The 19,863-nt window shown below is 44.7% G+C and overlaps 1 long non-coding RNA gene across 1 annotated transcript in view; it reads left to right on the forward strand.

Moving 5' to 3' along the window:
• LOC112835981 (uncharacterized) overlaps positions 1-19,454 on the forward strand; it is an 80,844-nt gene extending 61,390 nt beyond the window's left edge. Inside the window, exon 5 of the long non-coding RNA XR_003211353.2 lies at positions 19,033-19,454. This is a non-coding gene — a long non-coding RNA (uncharacterized lncRNA). The remainder of the gene's footprint in view (positions 1-19,032) is intronic.
• Positions 19,455-19,863: the final 409 nt, after the last annotated feature.

Consider the following 19,863-nt stretch of genomic DNA (forward strand, 5'->3'; position numbering starts at 1 on the left):
TTTGAATGGGTGGGGAACAGGAGAAGGTCAGAGGCATGTCTGAGGTGGGGAGGTGAGCCCCTCGAGGGGCCTCCTCGAGACGGTAGGGACGTTGTGTAGAATGAGAGCCAGGGGCGGTGTGGGCATTCCCATCTCCCTGGAGCCAGGGGTGGATGCTGAAGAATAGCATGGAAGCCTGGCTGGGGATGTTGGGAGAATCACGAGATCTTTGCTGAGTTCCCCAGAGCAACACAGAAGATGGGCTTCTGTGTGTTGGATGATGAGCACTGGTTGGGGGGCAGGAGGCTATTCTGAAGGAGGTAGCCCAGACTTGGGAAGTCCATGGGGTGTGTAAGGAGGGCTTACCTGTCTGCCTCTGGGCCACCCCCTGACCCCCGCCCCAGCCAGCATCCGCAGCCAGCTCCCGCCTTTACCTCCTGATCCCAGACTGGCAGAAATAGTAATAGCAGGCTTCCCACCAAGAGTGCCCCACACCATGTGGACCCCAACCCTCTGCCCCCCAAAATGCTAGGCCAGTGGTGCCTCACGCAAGCTAGATAAAGATGCCCCTTCTTGAGACAAAGCAGCTAGCTGCGGTCGTCAGCCTTCCTCAGCACACCGGCCTATCCCGCAGCACGCCCCAACTGTGTCAAGCTTCTTACTTTGTCCATCCCCGTCCACAGGAGGCGGTCTCAGGGAAGCCTGCAGAGAGAGTGGCCCGAGACTGAAATGTGGGCAGGTGCATTTTTATTTAATTTAATTTTTATTTTTTTAAAGATTTTATTTGTCAGAGAGAGAGAGAGCACAAGCAGGGGGAGTGGCAGAGGGAGAAGCAAGCTTCCCGCTGAGCAGGGAGCCCGATGTGGGGCTGATCCCAAGGCCCTGGGATCATGACCTGAGCCAAAGGCAGACAACCGACTGAGCCACCCAGGTGTCCCCACAAGTGTATTTTTAAAGTGCATCTTCAAGACTGCATGGAGAGCAATTGCATGTGAAACACAAAAAGCCTGAATCAAAGGTATCGCTGCCACTCTCTCTTCATCTCTGTCATGAGTCACCCAGGCAGGTACCTGGGCATCAGGACAAGGCCCCAGATGCTTCAGGGGGACTCACTTCCTGCACGTTTACAGATGGTTCTCGCTTCATACATATTTCATCTGTTTGAGTGTATGTGGTTTGGGGCGAATAAAAGCAAAGTGATTTTTGTGTCTCCAGCTTTGCCTTCAATATTTAGAGATTGTATTTCCACCAAAGCCTCCGAGATGTAACTAAATGCAAACAATCCCTACCAATGTGCATCTAAGCTCTCTGCAGGAAGGGGGCTCAAGGTTGGAGATTCCCATTAGCAAATTGGCATCTCCTCCTCCGTTCTCCCCAATGGGCCCTTGCATGAGGCTGAAATGCCAAGTTACTTCCCCAGAGCAATATTTCCCTCACATAGTACATTTTGATCAGACCTGTCACATGTCGCCAACCGTAACCAACTATCTCCCCACCAGCCTCTGTGTATGGTAACCGACATCAGATGAGCTCATCACATGCAGAAGTGCTGGGGCAATAAATCTTTCAGAAGATTAAATGGAGGCACCGAATCAGGCACCAAAGTGGGGATTAGAAAATACGACGAATGACAAAGACAAAGGCTGTTCAGATTCTCCATAAGATTAAGAAATTATCAGAAATGGCCAGAAATCCTGTCATTGGGCTGGGCCTATCTCACTCAGATCTCCTGACAATGCTTATCAATCCCTTTTGGTTCCCCAAGGAGATTGAAAAAAAAAAGTAGTTGAATAGAAATAGTCATTTCAAATATCTTTATCTCCACATGTATTTCCTCAGAAGAAGTCCCATCTGACTGTGTTACCATACTGCTTGAAATCGGATGGCGCTGGGGGCTCACGGGAAAAAGCCCCCATTTCTTAGCATGCAAGTCTCTTACAAGCTGATCTCATCATACTCTCCCTATCTCCTCGCTGGATGCTCACTTGTGTTTGAATTATAGTTGACTCCTTGGGACTCTCATGCATTTTAACACCACATGTCTTTGTGTATACGGTTCCTCTGCTGGAATGCCATCCCACATGTTGTGTGCTTGGCCTCCTGCAACTCTTCTTTCACATTTGCTTCCCTCTAGAAGAAACTCCCACTGCAGGAGAACCAGTGCTCGCATATCTGCTCACCAAGGTCTTTATACATTCCTTTATTATGACATTGTCAAACGGCATCGTTACTATTTGCTCCCACATCTGCTTCTTTGCTGGATTCAGCTCCAGTCTTGATATCCGAGCATATTCTTTTTGGAAACCCTGGCCCCTAAGAGGGGCTCAGGGAACATTTGCTGGATGGAATGGAATGATATTTTAAAAGAAGAGATGGGATACCAAATGCATGTGTGATTGACGAGAACCAGTAGTATGTTCTGATGGCATTCAGGGTGGGTTTACGCAGTTAGAAGTAACTAAGAAAGAAATCAACTCTAGACCTCTTAGAGGAGCAAAACTATAATATTTTACTTGGCTATTTTCTAGTTGACTATTTACTTGTATTATTTATTCATTTAACCACTGCTTATTTAAGGCCTCCTATCATATTCTAGATACCAGGGATCCTGCAGCAAAGGAAAATAGAAAAAAATCCCTGGCTTCGTGGAACTTCTATCTTAGAACTCAGATCCTCGTAGTTCGGGAGGGTTCTAGGTTTACTTCCTAGCTTCATCACTCACTAGCTGTGTGCCCTTGGGGAAATTACTTAAACTTCCTGTGCTTCAGTTTCCTCATCTCTGGCATGAACGTCAATAACAGTGCCTACCTCAGAGGACTGTGGCAAAGATAAATCAATACACGTGAAGCACTTTGGATAAAGCCCTGCATACGGTACCCACTTGCCCCATGTTATTCGTATCTAATGACTCATTGAACAGCTGAGAAAACAGATACAGACTCCACACTGGGTTGTTGTTCAGATCTCTCACTCAGGTGCCCCCCCCCCCCCGCCCCCGAACAAATTAGCCTGTAAACACCTGTGTGCGCCCCCTGGCTTTCCCGTCCGCACCTGCCACTTGGAGCTCACCCTCCATCCTACTCCTGCTCCGTACCTCGGTCTCACCCTTTTCCTTGAGTAACACTTACTTGTCCTTAAGATCTTAGCTTAGGGGGTTCTGCCCGGGGAAGCTCATGAATCAGAGCCATTTGAATGAAATGAAGGCAGGGTTCCTGTGGATTGTCCGTCAAGAGGAATAGATTGGCATTATATTTAGAGATGAATTCTTCGGTTGAGCTTTCCACCTTGCATCCATCTCAGTGCCAACCTCATGTTCTCCAGATACAGTCAGAGGGAAATTCTGGGCAGTCTTAGCAGGACTGGAAATCATCTCTCTTGAGTACTCAGAGCGGGGTCCTGTCACGTCCGACCTGTGCACCTGTGAGCAAGTGAGCTAGTTTCCCCCCATCTTAGCTTTATCGTCTTCAGAGTGGGAGCTGGGGGCACAAATAACTGCTTTGTAACGTCACGGTAAAAGTTAAATGGGACAGTTACGCAAAGCTTTTAGTCCAGTGCCTGGAATTGAGTTTTGTTTTTGTTTTGTTTTGTTTTATAATATTTTGAGGAGGTGCTTTCTTTTTTCTTTTTTTAAATTTTATTTATGAGAGAGAGAGAGAAAAAATGAGCAGGGGAAGGGGCAGAGGGAGAGGGAGAAGCAGATTCCCTGCTGAGCAGGAAGCCTGCCGTGGGGCTTGATGCCTGGACCCCAGGATCATGACCTGAGCCCAAGGCAGTCATGTAACCAACTGAGCCACCCAGGTACCCCCAGTGCCTGGAATTTAATAAGCATTCAATCCATGACCACAATTCTTATCCATTATTATTTAATTATTATTTTTCGATGAGTCCGGTTGCTGCACTGGTATTCACTTGACTCCATGGGATGGTATTTTAATGCCAACTCTGGAAAGGGGTGAGCACTGTAGCAAATATCCTCCTTAATATGAATTTCTTCCTTAACTACCAGAAAAGACTTTACAAAACAAATCTGCATTCTACCCCAAATTCCTTTCTTTTTCCCGTCACTAAACATTTTTGGGGGATATTGGTAGAGATTGGCCAGGTTTACTGTAATAACGATCTCTAAATCTCAGTGGCTTAAAACACCCAAGGTTTACTTCTTGTTCACGTTATGTACCCACTGAGGGTTGGCAAGGGGGCTCTGCTCACTGAAGTTACTCAGTGGGGATGGGGCGGTCATTACCTGAAACAATGCTGTTGCCCATGGCCAGAGGGAAAATAGACCTGTAGATGGTTTCAGACCAGCAAATAAGTGCTGAAATTCAGCCTGGAAGTGGCACGGTGCTGAGTACTGAGTCCACCCACTGAGCACACCTGTCACCTGCCCGACCCATGCCCAAGGGAGCTGGTCGTGTAGCTCTAGGAGGGAGAGAATTGCAGGTCAATTCCAGGAAGGCCATATTGACCAGGGTGACAGCCGCAGGATACCGACTCTGTGTCAAGCACGTGCTAGCCCCCGGAGTAAGTAGGATGATCTATAAGCTATGACCTTTGTGACCTTGGTCCCCAGACCTACAGTCTGGCAGAAAAGATAAGGGACAGCAGAGGGCAGAATGAAGCAGATGCTACTTCTGAGCTTCCAGCAGCACGCCACTGAGCCCGGAGGACAAGTGGACTGATTAATTCCCACCGCACTGCTTTAGACACTGAAGGAATTCATTACCAGGGGCCTGGTGGGGACCATAAAGATGTTATTTGGGAGATGAGAACCAGGGTAGTAATAGCTCATCATTTTTAAAGTTCTAGTGCAGGCTGTCATCATCAACCCCCCCCCCCATTTATTTAAACATCGATCTGTCTGCGTGATGGGCCAAGCAAGCAGCAGACACATGTGGTCCTGTCCTGGTAGAGAGCTTGGGAACCAGGGAGCCTCAGGTAGACGGAGCACAGCATGGAAGGGAGTGAGATGCCCCGGAACCCGCTCCCATTCTGTCCCATCCGTGCTCTGGCCTCAATCACAGTTACTGGGCACTCACTTGGTGCAAGAAGACAGGGAAGGCAACATGAGGAGACAGAGAAAGCTTTGGAAGCCTGGGCCCTGCCCTCAAGGTCCTTAAAGTATATTTAGAGAGATAGGACAAATGAGATGCCAGGAAATATTGCAATTGAAATAGGGTAGAGATTAGTGCCTTAATGAGTGGTCTGGACCTGTTCTATAACATCTGAGAGAGAAGGAAGGCTCTCCTGCCATGGAAGGTCCAGGAGCACAAATGGAAGAGGCAGACTCCCTTTACCCTGGGGATGAGTCGGTGTTTGTTGGAGGAAAGAGATGGCATGGGAAATGGCGTATGTGTACAAAGGCAGTCGGGAAGGACGGTGAAAGGTCCAGGCAGAGCTTAGCTAGCTGAAGGGCTTTATGTGGCGGAGCCTTTAGTAGAAAGAAAGGGAAGTGGGAAGCATAGTGTAGTTTCCAGGGGTAGATTTATCCACAGGGCAGCGAGGGCTCTTGGAAACGGCGTGACACGTATTAGTGTATGCTGTCTTCACGCTGACTCTCGGAGGCTAGCAGGTGTGTCCATCAGGAGACCAAGGCTTGGAGGTCACCTGGTAATAGGCAGGGCCGGGGGTCATGCTTAGGACTATCTAGTGTTAAACCTCATGCCCCTCTATCACACTAAACTGGGTGTCTGTGAGGACTGTGGCGTAGGGACCTGACCGGCTTACAGAATGTATCAAGATCAAGCAAACTGTGGCATAGGAGATGGATGTGGGGAGAGAGGCTGGTGGCCTGCAGACTGATAAAGAGGCAAATATAAAAACCAAAAATTTGGTAAGGGCTTGAATTGAGATAATGATGAAGGAAATGGGTGTTGCCATGAACTGTAGGGAAGTCACAAGAAATTGACAAACTGGGAGGAGAGATGGTGACTGATTGTAAACACACTGAACCAGTTTGTTACTCGATGTTATGAGACCAGATTTGTAGAGTGTTAATCATTAGAAGTACAAATGCTGTGTGACCTCAGGCAGCTACTTCATCTCCATGAGCCTCAGTTTCCCCTCCATCAAGATCGCTGTAAGGATTAGGTGATAAAATCATGCAAATCATTGAACACTGTCTAAGAAAGAGTCAGAGCACCTGACTCTTAGTGTCAGCTGACACTTTATTAGAGAGAAGGGTCGGAACTTGGGAATGTGCCTTTTCTAAGAGTTATCTTTCTTGGCTGGGAATTCCAGTGGAGACTTGCCTTGTGGCCCCTGGAAACTCTGCCTACAGCTTCCATTATGACACTTTGTCTGATGGATCCTCTTGGGTTTGCCCATTTGGATAGTGCACCTGCCCATCTGCATCCCTACCTCCACGGTGGAGGAGCCTGGCCTGCCCTGTGTGTGGTGAGCATGGGATCTCCAGGTTTCCCAAAAGAGGAGGACATGGCACCCACCTTCCTAGTCCCCTGTTCTTATAGAGCTCTTAGGCCTCCTCTCTATTTCACCACATTACACCATCTTTACATGGAGTCATTGCATGTTCCATACCAAGTGAGTGTTTGAAAGAAGAGACCCTCAAACCCCAACCATCATCCCATAAGGTCACATAAACACGATCTGTTCTTATCATACAACAATATTATCTGGTGCAGGAGAATTTCATAAACAAACTTGGATGCGCAACAACAAAAAAGTCCTCACACTAGGCAGGCAGTCAAATTTCTACATCTTAAAAGCCCCAATGAATTACGTACATAGTAACCAGGTTTGTCCTCATAAAAGTCATTCTGCTACCCTCAAACTCATCATAAAAAGATTTATATTAAAAACCAGCATCATGATGTCCATAAAAGATTGAAGCAAAAAAAAAAAAAAAAAAAAACAATGTAGCACTGAGTCTGATTCTCACAGGGCCTAAGGCAACCCTCCCCTGAGGCGAGCTCCCATGAATGTCAGCGTAGCTGAAGTCAGCTAGTTATTTAATAAAGCCAAGGAGTACCAGAAACCATATATTTGTGTATAACTCTTTGGAAACTGATGGACAATGAGAAAAGCATAGCTGAAGGTGAACTGTTCTTTTTTTTTTTAATTTTATTTATTTATTTGAGAGAAAGTGAGTGAGAGAGAGAGAGAGGAAGCCGGGGAGAGAGGCAGAGGCAGAAGCAGGCTCTCCGCTGATCAAGGAGCCTGATGCAGGACTTGATCCCAGGTCCCTGAGATCATGACCTGAGCCAAAGGCAGACGTTCAACTGACTGAGCCACCCAGGCGCCCCTGAAGGTTAACTGTTCTGTTAACACTTTCTTCACCCACCACCTTAGCCCAAACAGGTCTTGTGGGATCTAAGTACTACTAGCTTTGATATTGATTTTATCCACACGTCTGCATCATTTCTTCAAAATCAAACATTGTTGCCTGTTACATTTCTTTCTTTCCTTTCCCCTTCATTATAAGCTGCTCTGGGTTTCTGTCCCCAGGCCTTGGAGGGGTCTTGTAAGTCAGCAAATCCACATTGAGTAAGTTGATAACTTCCCTCCTGGAAGTGTCTCTTGACCTCTGAACTGGCTCACTTTGAGAAGAGGTTCTGGAAAACCTGCCCAGGGGCCCTCGGTCGCTGGCAGAGGCAGGTGGCAAGACCTCAAGGATGTCACTTGCAGAGTTGTGCAAACAAGGATGGTGGACATGATGACCTGACATGCTCCCTGCAGAAGTCTCAGCCTGGTGGGACATGAAGTCTAGAACATACTGGCAACCCATCTAGTGACAGAGGAAGACATTCCAGTGTAGATGGTCACATTGATCTGTCAAATATCAAAGCTCAACTTCAAAAGGCCTCAATTCCCTAATCTATGAAACGGGGATAACAAAATAAGGATGAAATGAGATTATTTGTAAATTACAAAACAACAACAGCAGCAGCAGCAGCAACAAAACCCAAAAAACTTCTCTTTCCTTTCGAGGATTGCCTGGACCCACCTGCCTTTTGGATCGGTGGCACAGACACCTTTCTTTTCTTTTTCTTTTTTTTTTAAGATTTTATTTATTTATTTGATAGAGAGAGAACACAAGCAGGGGGAGTGGCAGGGAGAGGGAGAAGCAGGCTCCCCGAGGAGCAGGGACCCTGACATGGGCTTCCACTCCAGGACTCTGGGATCACAACCTGAGCCAAAGGCAGATGCTCAACCGACTGAGCCACCCAGGCACCCCAACACCTTTCTATTCTAGTCCCCTGTCACCCCCTCTTCTGGGTCACTCAGTGCTGCTTGCTTCCTTTCCTGCCCCTCCTTGCTCTTCCTGAAGTTGAGAAGATGTGTGTATGTAGAGTTTGGATTAAGACCCTCAGCTCTGGGGGCCAATGAGCCTGGACTGAACCCCTTCGCTCCATGGGGCCTGTCATCATGGAGGAGCTGGACCCGCTGCTCTAGAGAACAACGGAGGCAGGAAGGAGGTGCGCCCCCAGAGTTCCTTGGGAAGGGAAGGCCTCCTCCATGCTGCCCTACCACCAGCAGCTTTGCTGTACACTTGCCCCTAAAACAAAAAGGCCCCCGTCTTCCTTCTTTAAGCCAAGACAGTGGTGGGCTTGGCAAGGGCACAATTGAGGCTCTGAGATGGGGAGGCTGAGGGCTACTGAAAAGATGGGTGATTTATTCCTTTGATGTTGGGAGCTGTTTCAGGAGGAGGAGGAGACCTGTACCTCAGAGCCACCAGGAAGGCCATCTATGCAAACTTTGGTTTCTGGAGTAGTTCCTATGTGCTGCAGAACAGAGTTCACACCAATTCCCCCACCTCCTGGCTCACCTTCTGAGCCCTGGTCTCAGGCCTGGGCTGACCATACCTACCCTCTCCTTCCTGACAGCTGGCAGGGACAAAGCCATGCCTCCAGGCTGGCTACAGCCTCCTCTCCAGCCTGTAGGAGCAAGGAGAAGGTCTTCCTGGATGAGGCATCCATACACAATCTAGGTCACGTGGGAGAGTGAGGGAGATCCCTCTTTTAAAGCTCCATCTTAGTTTGTGGACATTACTCAGACCAACAAGGAGAAACAGACACTGGTCCTTTCATCCCACCCTCATCCTAGCACAGGGAACCACCCCCATGGTGTCCATGACTGTGTCACAGGCACTCCTCCTTGGCCCGTGGCCCCTCATCCCTGCTCCCCTCTGTGTGGGCCCATGTGGTTCAATGGCCACATCAGTTTGGGTTGAGGATTCAAAGCCCTTCCCTTCTGAACATTTCCATCAAGTGCTGCCATTGACCCTTAAACAGGGAAATGATAGAGGGTAACTCTGCCTTCTGACTTGCTCCTGGGGCCATGGGAAGCTCCATAATGTTTGGATTAAAATGCTGGGTTACAGTGAGTGGAAACAGGACAAAATATTTGGATTTGAGACTACCAAAGAAAATCTATTACCTGGAGCTGCCAGAGCATTTCCCTTAACCTGACTACTTTCCCAGGGGGGTTTTCTGAGTTATCTGTGGGAACCAGGCTTCCAGAACAAGGACAGGGGAGCTCATATTTTTTTCCTTGTCACTTCTGCCCATAGTTATTGTCACCCTCGCCAGATCAGAATGAGGGAGAAGCCAAGACAAGGGGAGAAAATTAGCTGGGCCATGAGGTGGGTTCTATTTTCCCTTGGGCATCAAAGGGGGCCCTCATCCTCTTCTCTCTCCAGGATCCCCTCCACACTTTTATTTTCATCCTGTCTGACTTCTGACCATCACAGTCTTCCAAGGCATGCTCTAAAGCTAAGAAGACAAGGGAAGGAGAGAAGAAAAGAAAACTTTACACTGATCTTGAAAGATCGGATTCTGAGATTTGAAGAGAGAGTGCTAAGATATCCCTGTTAATTTAACTAATTTCGATGGGAATTTATGTATACCTTATCCACTTCCTAAGATGTTCTTGGTAGTTTCCAACAAAAGATGCAGATATAAGAGAGCAAAATTCAATTATTTAATTAGAATTCAGTGAGACGCAGATGTGGGCCAGGTCCTGGAGGTGTGGAGGCTGGGGCGGGGCTTCAGCCAGTGCAGAGAGCAGGGCCTTTGGAATAGTTCACAGCTGTGTAACTTGGGCAAGTTATTTAATATTTTTGAGCATCAGTTTCCTCTTCTGTAAAGCAGAGTCAATACCCATAGTACCTCCCTCACACAATTGTTGTATGAATTCAAGTGTTTGTGAAGTGTTTGACAACAGTCTAGCCATTAAATGAGTACTTAATACACAGTAACTATTGCTATGATTATTTCTTTACCAGGAAATAATGGTGGGGACACTGTCCCTGCTCTGCAGGAGACACAGGGGTGGGGAAAGCCTTGGGGTGTCTGGGGTGGAGTATGCAGGGTGCCGAGTGAGTAGGCTAGGAACTAGGGGAAGAAGGAAGCTCAGTGGCACAAGGCCTCACTTTGGATTTACCCTCCGGGTAATGAAAAGCCACTGAGACCCTGAGCTACACGGCTGCTTAAAAAGATTCCTCTTTCTAAAGTATAATCATTATTTCATAGTAACGTGGAGGGGGCATGGAAGTAGGAAGAGATGGGAGGTCATCATGGGCCTGCTGTTAAGACATGAGGTAGAGGGGCGCCTGGGTGGCGCAGTCGTTAAGCATCTGCCTTCAGCTCAGGTTGTGGTTCCAGGGTCCTGGGATCGAGCCCCGCATTGGGCTCTCTGCTCCGCGGGAAGCCTGCTTCTCCCTCTCCCACTCCCCCTGCTTGTGTTCCCTGTCTTGCTGTGTATCTCTCTGTCAAATAAATAGGTAAAATCTTTGGAAAAAAAAAAAAAAGACATGAGGTGGAGGTGAAAATAACCTTCATTAGGGCGGTGGCAGTGGGGAGGGCAAGTCGAAGACAGATTCCCAGGCTTCTGGTTTGCATTACTTAGGATGCTCCCCTAGAATGGCAGCTCCACAAGAGCAGGGATCTTGGGTTTCTATGATGATGTATCCCAAGCACCTGGAACAGTGCCTGGCACACAGGAAGCACTCCATAAGTATTTGTTGAATGAGTGAGTAGATGGAGACTTGGGTGAAGACTCAAGACTTGAGAGGGGGAAGGAGAGATACAGGAAATAGAGCCGAGGGATGGAGAAAGGGTAAAGACCACATGAAAAAGGAGGAGACAGCAAAGGGCGTTCTGCTATAGCCTCTGAGAAGCAGCTCCAAGAAAGGAGGAGTGGTACCAGCTGCTCCAGGGGCTTTGGGTAGGATGAGGATCACAACGGGCTCCTTGATCGGGCTCCTTGATCGGGCAACTGGGACATCAAGGCAGTGAGCCTTATGGGCAGTAGGGATGGACGCTGGATCCCAGCCTCCATCCCCTTCCTTGGTGACCAACAGAAGGGCTTGCTGACCATTTCCACTTCTTTTTCTCAAGTAATTAGCAAGTGATTCCAAATAACTTTAATTAAATGTAAAACCAAGTGGCATATTCATGCAATACTCAGGAGTGACTTTTTTCCCAATTTATAATGTCCTTGCTCAGCAATAATGTCACCAATTTAAAAATCAGATGAAAAAATAGAAATGTTCAAGTTCTTATAATATTGTTCACTTTCCTACTTTGCTTTCATGTGATATTTTAGGTTATTCCTGTAGCTGTTAATAGTCCTCTAATCTACACAATTTGGGAGCAAGTTGTCGCCTTGAAGAACTTTAAATTGGGTGCGTTCTTGCCTCTGTGTCTAGGAAAGCTTCATGTTCTTAAATGTCATTTTCTAGAACTTTAGATATGCAGCCTTGGAGTGGAAATTCAATGCAATGATTTATTTTTACAGCCACGATTAGGTTTGTCTAAATCATTTGGTCAGCTCGGACAGTTGTATTAAAATCTTTAAAAAAAATGATGGAAACCAGAACCTTCTATCTAAAGTATACATCCTTTCCTGTTGTTTTGGAAAGCCAATGGCACATACTTTAGACGGAAGACCCTCCTTTTCAGTACTGTTACATATGGATCGTCAAGAGCTGGTTATGCCTTCTTCTATAAACTCGGCCTTCCATAGCTCAGCTGCTCAGTGGAGCCTTAGCCCCAAGGAAGGTTGCCTGGTTTTGCACTCTTGCCTTGCCTAACAGTTGATGGATATAGCGCAGTATTCCTGTTCATATAAATATTTTAAGTTGGAAAAAACCCTTTTGTTATTTTTCTCCTTGCCTAAGAAATGTCTTCCATGAACTCTTCCCATAACAGAGCCGTACTCTGACTTCAGTTAATTCTGCCCCGGGTGACAAGGAAATGGCCTCTTGGCACTCCTTGTTTTCCACAACTGTTTTAAAAATGATGAGAGAATATGCAGAGCCGTGCTACTTTTAGGCAAATAGAAAAGTTCCTCATTTCCTATAAACTGTTCATCTTTTCTCCTTGCCAGTTCCGGATGTGGAAAAAATTAACAATAGCATTAATAAGGAAGCCAAAATATCCATCACACTATTAACCTCAGAGAGTCCAACTTCTTTGAACGTTTCTCATTTTCTTCCCATTGTGGTGCGGTACAACCTGTAATCTGGATTTTTATCCAAGAATTGCTTCTTCTAGGAAGGCTTTTTTTTTTCTTTTTAAGATTTTATTTATTTGAGAGAGAGAACACGCATGCGCACGCATGAGCACAAGGGGAGAAGCAGACTAGCTGCTGAGCAGGGAGCTGGATGGGGAGCTCCATCCCAGGACCCTGGGATCATGACCTGAGCCAAAAGCAGATGCTTAACCAACTGAGCCACCCCGGCGCCCCCTAGGAAGGCTTTTGTGACTAATTCCAGCCCCCAGGGTCTCTTCCTGCAGTGGGTGTGTGTGCACACATGCGCGTGCTCTCATGTGCCACTATGTGTGTATATGCTTTTGTATTATTTTCTATTTACTTTCAGATATTTGCCTTTCCCATCCCCTTCATTAATCTACAAAATATTCCAGAATGAGGATTATATATCTTCTTTTTCTTTTGTTTGCTCTTTCAAAGTATCTAGCCAGAAATTAGGCATCAAAGAAATGTTTAATCGGCACTCATGCATGAAATGCTGTTAGGACAGAAAACTAGATGCCAGGATCTGGGGTCATACCCCTTCCTCCTGACTAAAACATTTTGCTCTGTGATTATTACCCTGGGTTCCAGAGCAGATCCATGAACCCTCAGAAACTGTACCAAAATTTTAGTGAAATTGTGCTTGTGTGTCTGCATGTGCACTTTTGGGGGCAAGGTGTTTAGCCATCATCAGATCAAAGGGGTCCAAGATCCTCAAAGTCTTGAGGAATGAGCTTCCTTCCTCCCCTCGGTGCTGGCCAATGGACAATGCAAGGACTGAGTGCCTTTCCGGAACCAGTCAAGAGTCTTTCAGACATGAAGAATTTTACCCTTTAAAAGCCTTAGGGAAGAGATGGAGTTGGGGAAGAAGGGTTCTGAGGGGGCCAGAGATCAAAGGCCAATTTGACTGGGAGACTCTGGGGTCCTAGCATCCCCTCCATAGTTATCAAACATAACCCAAACATGCGGCGTTTTTGGCACTGACCCTCTCCCTCTCTCTGCCACCAAGCTCTTGCCACTTTTGGCTTTTTCTGGCTATATCCCAGTTTGAATCCTGATAATAATGCTTTCCTTAATATATTCTGGACATTAACTGCTGACATGGAAGTAAACCCTTAGGAAGAAGAGGAATTAGAAGAAGGGGGGAAGAAAGAGAAAGATACAAGAACATAAAGATAGAATATGAAAACGGCCCCCAAATATAGAAGAGATTATGACAATTGCACGGGGAGCTTCCCATGTCACTTAGACGGAAAATGGTTTGCTAACCTGGACACAGAAGGAAGAGTGATTTTTAAGTGCATGTTTCAAATAAATTAGTTCATTAGTACCAATATTTCTAATGAACACTTAGGACTGGTATGAGTCACTTCTCTGCTGATTCCATTAGGAAATCGACTGGGTGTGCAGTTTGAGTGAGATTACAGAGAGAGAAGTTGAGAGATCTGTGATTTAGAAGGTGGGCAGCTTTTATCCAGTAGGTTTCAATGTCCTCTAACTTTATGAAAATAGGGCTGCCCAAGCTCAGCTGCAGAGAAGCCTCTGGTGAAGAGAGGCAGACTTGGGTCCTTCAGTGAGAGGCTGGCGCGTAGGAAATTTACACTGGTGGTTCACTCGTTGCCGTGGCAACCACTCGGATGCAGAGGAGTACATTTGTTCATTTTTACAATTTTTCTATTATTTATGTTGAGGTATCTTTGAGAGGATAATACATTTCTGGGGAAAAGGCAGAAAAGCTATCCCTGAGACAAAAAAGACGATTAACCACAGGTGCCCCAAATTGGAAATATGTGTTTGCTCTTCACGAGGGGCCCCGTCTCTTCCTACAGAGCCTCCGGGGAGGTCCTCAATGCCCAGTGGGATTTTGTGCTGTTCACAAAACAGGTAAATTGGCAGGCCTCACATATCAGACCCAGTCCTCGGCAATTTGCAGATATTTCTTCTCCTTTGCCAGATCTGTTTCTTTTTTGATTCAGGGCTTTCTCCACAGTGCATGGTTCATTATACTTAATTACCTAGAATATGTCACCACATGCACACGTAAGGTGGCTTTTTAAAACTCACCTGAGAAAACTTCTTGTTTGCTTCTGAAAACATAATGCAAAATCTAGGCTTAAAGTATAATGAATTTTGTTTTTCACAAATCTAGCAAAATAAATGAATAAATATATAAGCAAACGCATAAGCAAGCAAATAAACAAATCCCCAAACCCTTTAATATATAATAGGGATAATTGGATATGCTTCTAATTTTTGCTGGTTTGATCCCAGGGGATTTAGAGTAAAAGGTGTAGGAATCGAGGCAGTTCCTATGGAGAAATGAAGAGAGAAGTTTCCAGTCCTGTGAGCAGAGATATACGGTGAAAGATATTTAAGAGCCTCGAATATTACATAGTCATATGTGATATATATATAACTGCAAATATAATAACAATTGAATACATATATAAAATGTATTACGTATGTAGTACGTACATGCTAGAACCAACTTAAAATTCCACAAATGGGAAGTTGGTTTATTATGGTTTATACAAAGCCATTAGCCAGTAAGAATGATGATGTAGGTAAAACTTGTTGATGTGGAATAATGTCTAGGATGTATTGAGTTTTTAAAAAAGTAAGAAGGGTGCCTGGGTGGCTCAGTTGGTTAAGCAACTGCCTTCGGCTCGGGTCATGATCCTGGAGTCCCGGTGTTCGAGTCCCGCATCGGGCTCCCTGCTCGGCGGGGAGTCTGCTTCTCCCTCTGACCTTCTTCCCTCTCATGCTCTCTCTCTACCATTCTCTCTCTCTCTCAATAAATAAATAAAAGTAAAAAAATAAAAAAATAAAAAAGTAAGAAAGGGAGAAAAGAAGAACAGATTAAAAACATGTATCTTATAATCAAATTTTGCTTTAAAAATCAATTTCTTTATATGTCTATGTTTATATTTATACAGAAAAGAATTCAAAAGTAGAGTCACTGAAGTTTTAATAGCCATTCTCTCTGGTGATGGGATTGTATGCAGTTTTTCTTGTGTTTTTTTTTCCCCCTCCTTTGCAGGATGGTGAGCAGAATAGTGATATGACTGTAGTTGCATTTTATGATTTATTAATTACCATTATGTGTCAGGCAATGTATCATATGCTGGGGATACAAAGGCAAATGAGAGAGCTGGCTCCTCTTCTTTTGAAACTTGTGTTTAATGACTGCCCAGATCAGCTAGAGTTCTTACCTGCAAAGAACACAACTGTTTTGCCTAGTTGAAGTAGAAATGCGATTTATGAAAGGATGTTGATTACTGCTCAGAATTGTTAGGAGATCTGGAGAAACCGATTCAAGGCTAAGCCTACACAACGATGCCCCAAACCATATCCCAGAGCTGCCCTGAGAAGGTGCTACCTTTGCTGTTGTTGCAGCTGGCAAACAGGAAGTGAAAGGAACTTGACTGCATCTCTTGGTCCTCCAGCAACAAGGCTGCTTTTACACCAAGAACTTGTCTTTGTAACTCCCGCGACTCTTGAAAGCTGGACACACAGACCTCTCCAGGACACCCTCCTACACCAGCAAAGGTGGATGTGGATCATCAGAGCCTGGGTCACATATTTGCATCCTGGTTGCTCAGGAGGCTGGAATTTGGGATTTTGAATTCATGTGTATGACAACGGGGGAAATTGTCATTGACAAGCACATTGACAAGCTGACTTCATAATGTGGGAATTTCTGCCATCAGAGTCTTTCTAAATGATGATAGCAGCCAGGGGTCTGACAAAAGTGCTCACGGATCATTAATTGTAATCAGGACTTTTGAAATTACATGTAATAGAAACCCAGTTCAAACTAGGCTAAGAAAAAGAGGAAATGATTAACTCCTACAACTACAAAGTCGAGGTTCATGCTGGCTTCTGTTGTGGTTGGCTGAAGGGACTCAAATGATGTCATAAGGTATTAGTCTCTCTTTCTTGTCAGATTCTTTTATGTGAAGATTATGATGGTCCTTAAGATTCATACACACCACCTTAGAATCATAAGCAAACATAGAACATTTCTCCAGGGACGAAGGACTTTGGCTCAGTTTGGATCACATGCCCATCCTTGAACCAGTCATGTGCCAGGTACTGGGGCTAGGGGTGTGATGGTGTCAACTGCACTCCCAAACGTATAGCATAGGTTCCCCATGGATACAAGGTATGTCCTGGCTCTACCACTTACTAGTTGTATCATCTCGGGAAGTCACTTAATTTCTCAGAACCTCAGTTTTCTTATCTGTAAAATGGAAATAATAATATTGTCTACTTCACAGCGTTGTTATAAGGGTTAAAAGAATTCTTATTTGTAAAGCACAGGAAAAATGTCTGTCATGTAATTAGTGGTATGTGAGTGTTTGCTATTATAATTCTGTTCTGTTTGAGGGAGAGAAAATGATAGGCAGGTAAAATTCATACATTTCTACTGCATCCTAGATCAGGTAGTTGAAAATGTGAATCTGGAATTTAAAAAAAGGTCTTGGCTAGAGTCTGCTGAATATAGGAGTTTTCTCAATTGCAGTGCTCAAAAAAGAGAGTGGAGCATGTGACCTCCCGAGGGAGAAGGTGTGGAGGGGAAGGAAAATGAGTAGGGATAGGACATAGCTCCATAAGTGGATGAAACTTTCAACACTGATGTTTCTCACATCATGCCCCATTCAACAGAAATGCAATCTGCCAGTGTTAAACATGCTCTTTTGTGCATCACATTCCTACCTTGTGTCTAAGTCCTTCTTGAGATTCTTCTGAACTCTATATACTTTAAGGATTTTAAAAAGATAACAGATCATTTGACCACATTAAAATGAAAGATTTTAGTTCAAATAAAGCAAACTATTGAGGAAGTTAACATATGGATGATAGACTGAAAATAAACACAATGTCTGAAACTGACAGGCATTAATATTCAGAACATGAGGAACCCCTAAAATTGGAAAAAAGCAAAAGGATGTGAATAGAAAGGAGAATTTTCTTATCCTAGAGATACCCACAAAGAAGACCATAATGTAATCTATGTAAGAATATTCTTAGGGGTGCCTGGGTGGCTCAGTTGGTTGAGCATCTGGTTGTGATCTCAGGGTTGGGGGATTGAGCCTGGCATCAGGCTCGGTGCTGGGTGTAGAGCCTGCTTGAGATTCCCCCTCTCTGTCTCCCTGTGTCCCCCACCCTCTCTCCTTCTTTAAAAGAGAAAAAAAAGAACATTCCTAGAAGTGATGTTATAATAGCACAAATTTGCAAGTAACCTAGTTATTCATCAGTAGGGTTATAGATACTCCAGAATACTACACAGTAAACAAAAGCTACGACTAGATGTACAAACAGCAATATGAATAGATCCTAAAGACATAATATTGAGTAAAAAAATAAATAAAAATGAGATCTTTAAGCCAATATCTCTTGGTAAATAAGAAATGCAATACATAAAACAACTCTATGAATTTAGCAAGGATATAAGCCTGTTTAAAGACTCAACTATGTTAGAGTGGATGGTTTTGGGGGAAGGGGAATGGAGAGAGAAGAGAATTGAAAAGAAAAATAAATGGGAAAAAAAAGTCCTCTTTCCTTTTCATTATCTCCTCAAAGAGTGTGTGTGTGTGTGTGTGTGTGTGTGTGTGTGTGTGTATAAAAGAATTTGTCAAATTGCAACCAATTCAAAGTCTGAAACCTGGGTGAAGTAATATTTTTGGGTACACAGTAGTTTTATATGTGCCTGTGAAACCTGGAAGTTCATTAGTATATCTAATTAACTTCTAGTAAACCTAGAAGTTAATTGTCTCTTTCTTCAAATTATATCTGGAATCTACTTACTTGTTTACACCTCCACTGCTACCACCTTGTTCTAATTCATCATCTTTTCTCGCCATAACTAATGCAGTTGTCTCCAGACAAGCTTCCCTGCCTTGTCATGCCCCACTCCAGCCTTCCCACCCCCAATCAAATCTCCAAACAGAAGTGATTGTTTAAGTACTTAATTCAGATCATATCAACTGTTCAACCGAAGACCTGTCCATGATTTCCCATTTAACACAATACAGCCCTCTATCTGTAGGTCTACAGGGCTCTCCATGATCTGGCTCTCTCACATCCCCAGCGTACCTGCAGGACCCCAAATCCTGTCTCAGGGCCTTTGCCCTTGCCACTTCCTCTGCATAGAACCCTAATCCCTGCTCAAGGTCATCTCATCAGAGAGGACTTCCCTGACCACCTGCTCTAAAATAGCAAATCCCCTTTGCTCCTTCCAGATCTATCCCTGTTTTCTTTTTCTTCATGACATTTATCACCACCCAACAGAGTATTTGTGGCCAGATGCCCCGACCCCACTAGAATGTAAGTGCCTTGAGGATAGGGATGTCTTTTGAGATCTTTCTCAATTTTCAGGGCACTCAATAAATACTAGCTGAGAAGATAAAGGAATGAATGAAGGGGGGAGGGACAGAGACAGAGACAGAGACAGGGAGACAGAGAGACACAGAGGAGAGAACTGTTGGTGCTGCCATGCTTGAAGTAAGGATAGTTTTGTAGAGTAATCTCTCACTCTTTTCCTTCCCCCTCCAGACTTCCTCCCTGGCTTTCTGTCAAGGTGTTGGGATTGACCAAGAAACAGCTGTAATATGGAGTGGAGATTTCTTCTGACTTTGCTCAGGAAGGGCCACCTCCCCATGACATGGGAGAACTGCAAATACTTCCTTATTTTTACCAACGCTGGGAAGAACTTGTGCATTTCAGGAAACTAAGTACTTTTTCAGACAGGTATAGACCACTCTGTAAACAGACATCTTCCCCCCACCTCCACCCCAATTTAAAGGCACATGTCCATTGCAGAACATTTAGAAAGCACAGACAAGCAAAAAGTAGAAATTACAAATATCCAGTAACTTTGGTATCCTGAGATAGCTTCTGATAATATTTTGATTTATTCCCTTGCAATTTACTTTTCTGTACATTTTTACTCCTGCATGTTTACACCCACCTTAAAAAGAAAAATGAGATAAAAAATGACACTTTGTGAGAATGGCATTTCACCTCTGTGGGTTTTCTTCCAAAAAAACATAACCCAAGTCTAATCATGAGTAAAACATCAGTGGTTTGTTTTGTTTTGTTTTTTTGAGGGACGTCCTACAAAATATCCAACCAGTACTCCTCCAAACTTTGAAGATCATCAAAAAGAAGGGAAGTTTGAGAAACTGCCACAGCTAAGAGGAGCCTAAGGAGATATGATGACTTAGTAATATGCAGAATACAGAAAGGGCGTTAGAGGAAATCTGGGCAAAACATTAATCAGTTAATAGTAACATATTAAGGGGCGTCTGGGTGGCTCAATCAGTTAAGTGTCTGCCTTTGGCTCAGGTCATGATCCCAGGGTCCTGGGATGGAGCCCCACATCGG

This window comes from Callorhinus ursinus, unplaced genomic scaffold (assembly GCF_003265705.2).
Source record: "Callorhinus ursinus isolate GAN/ISIS: 27379988/994484 unplaced genomic scaffold, GSC_fseal_2.0 scaffold4, whole genome shotgun sequence".
Taxonomy (NCBI): Eukaryota; Metazoa; Chordata; class Mammalia; order Carnivora; family Otariidae; genus Callorhinus; species Callorhinus ursinus.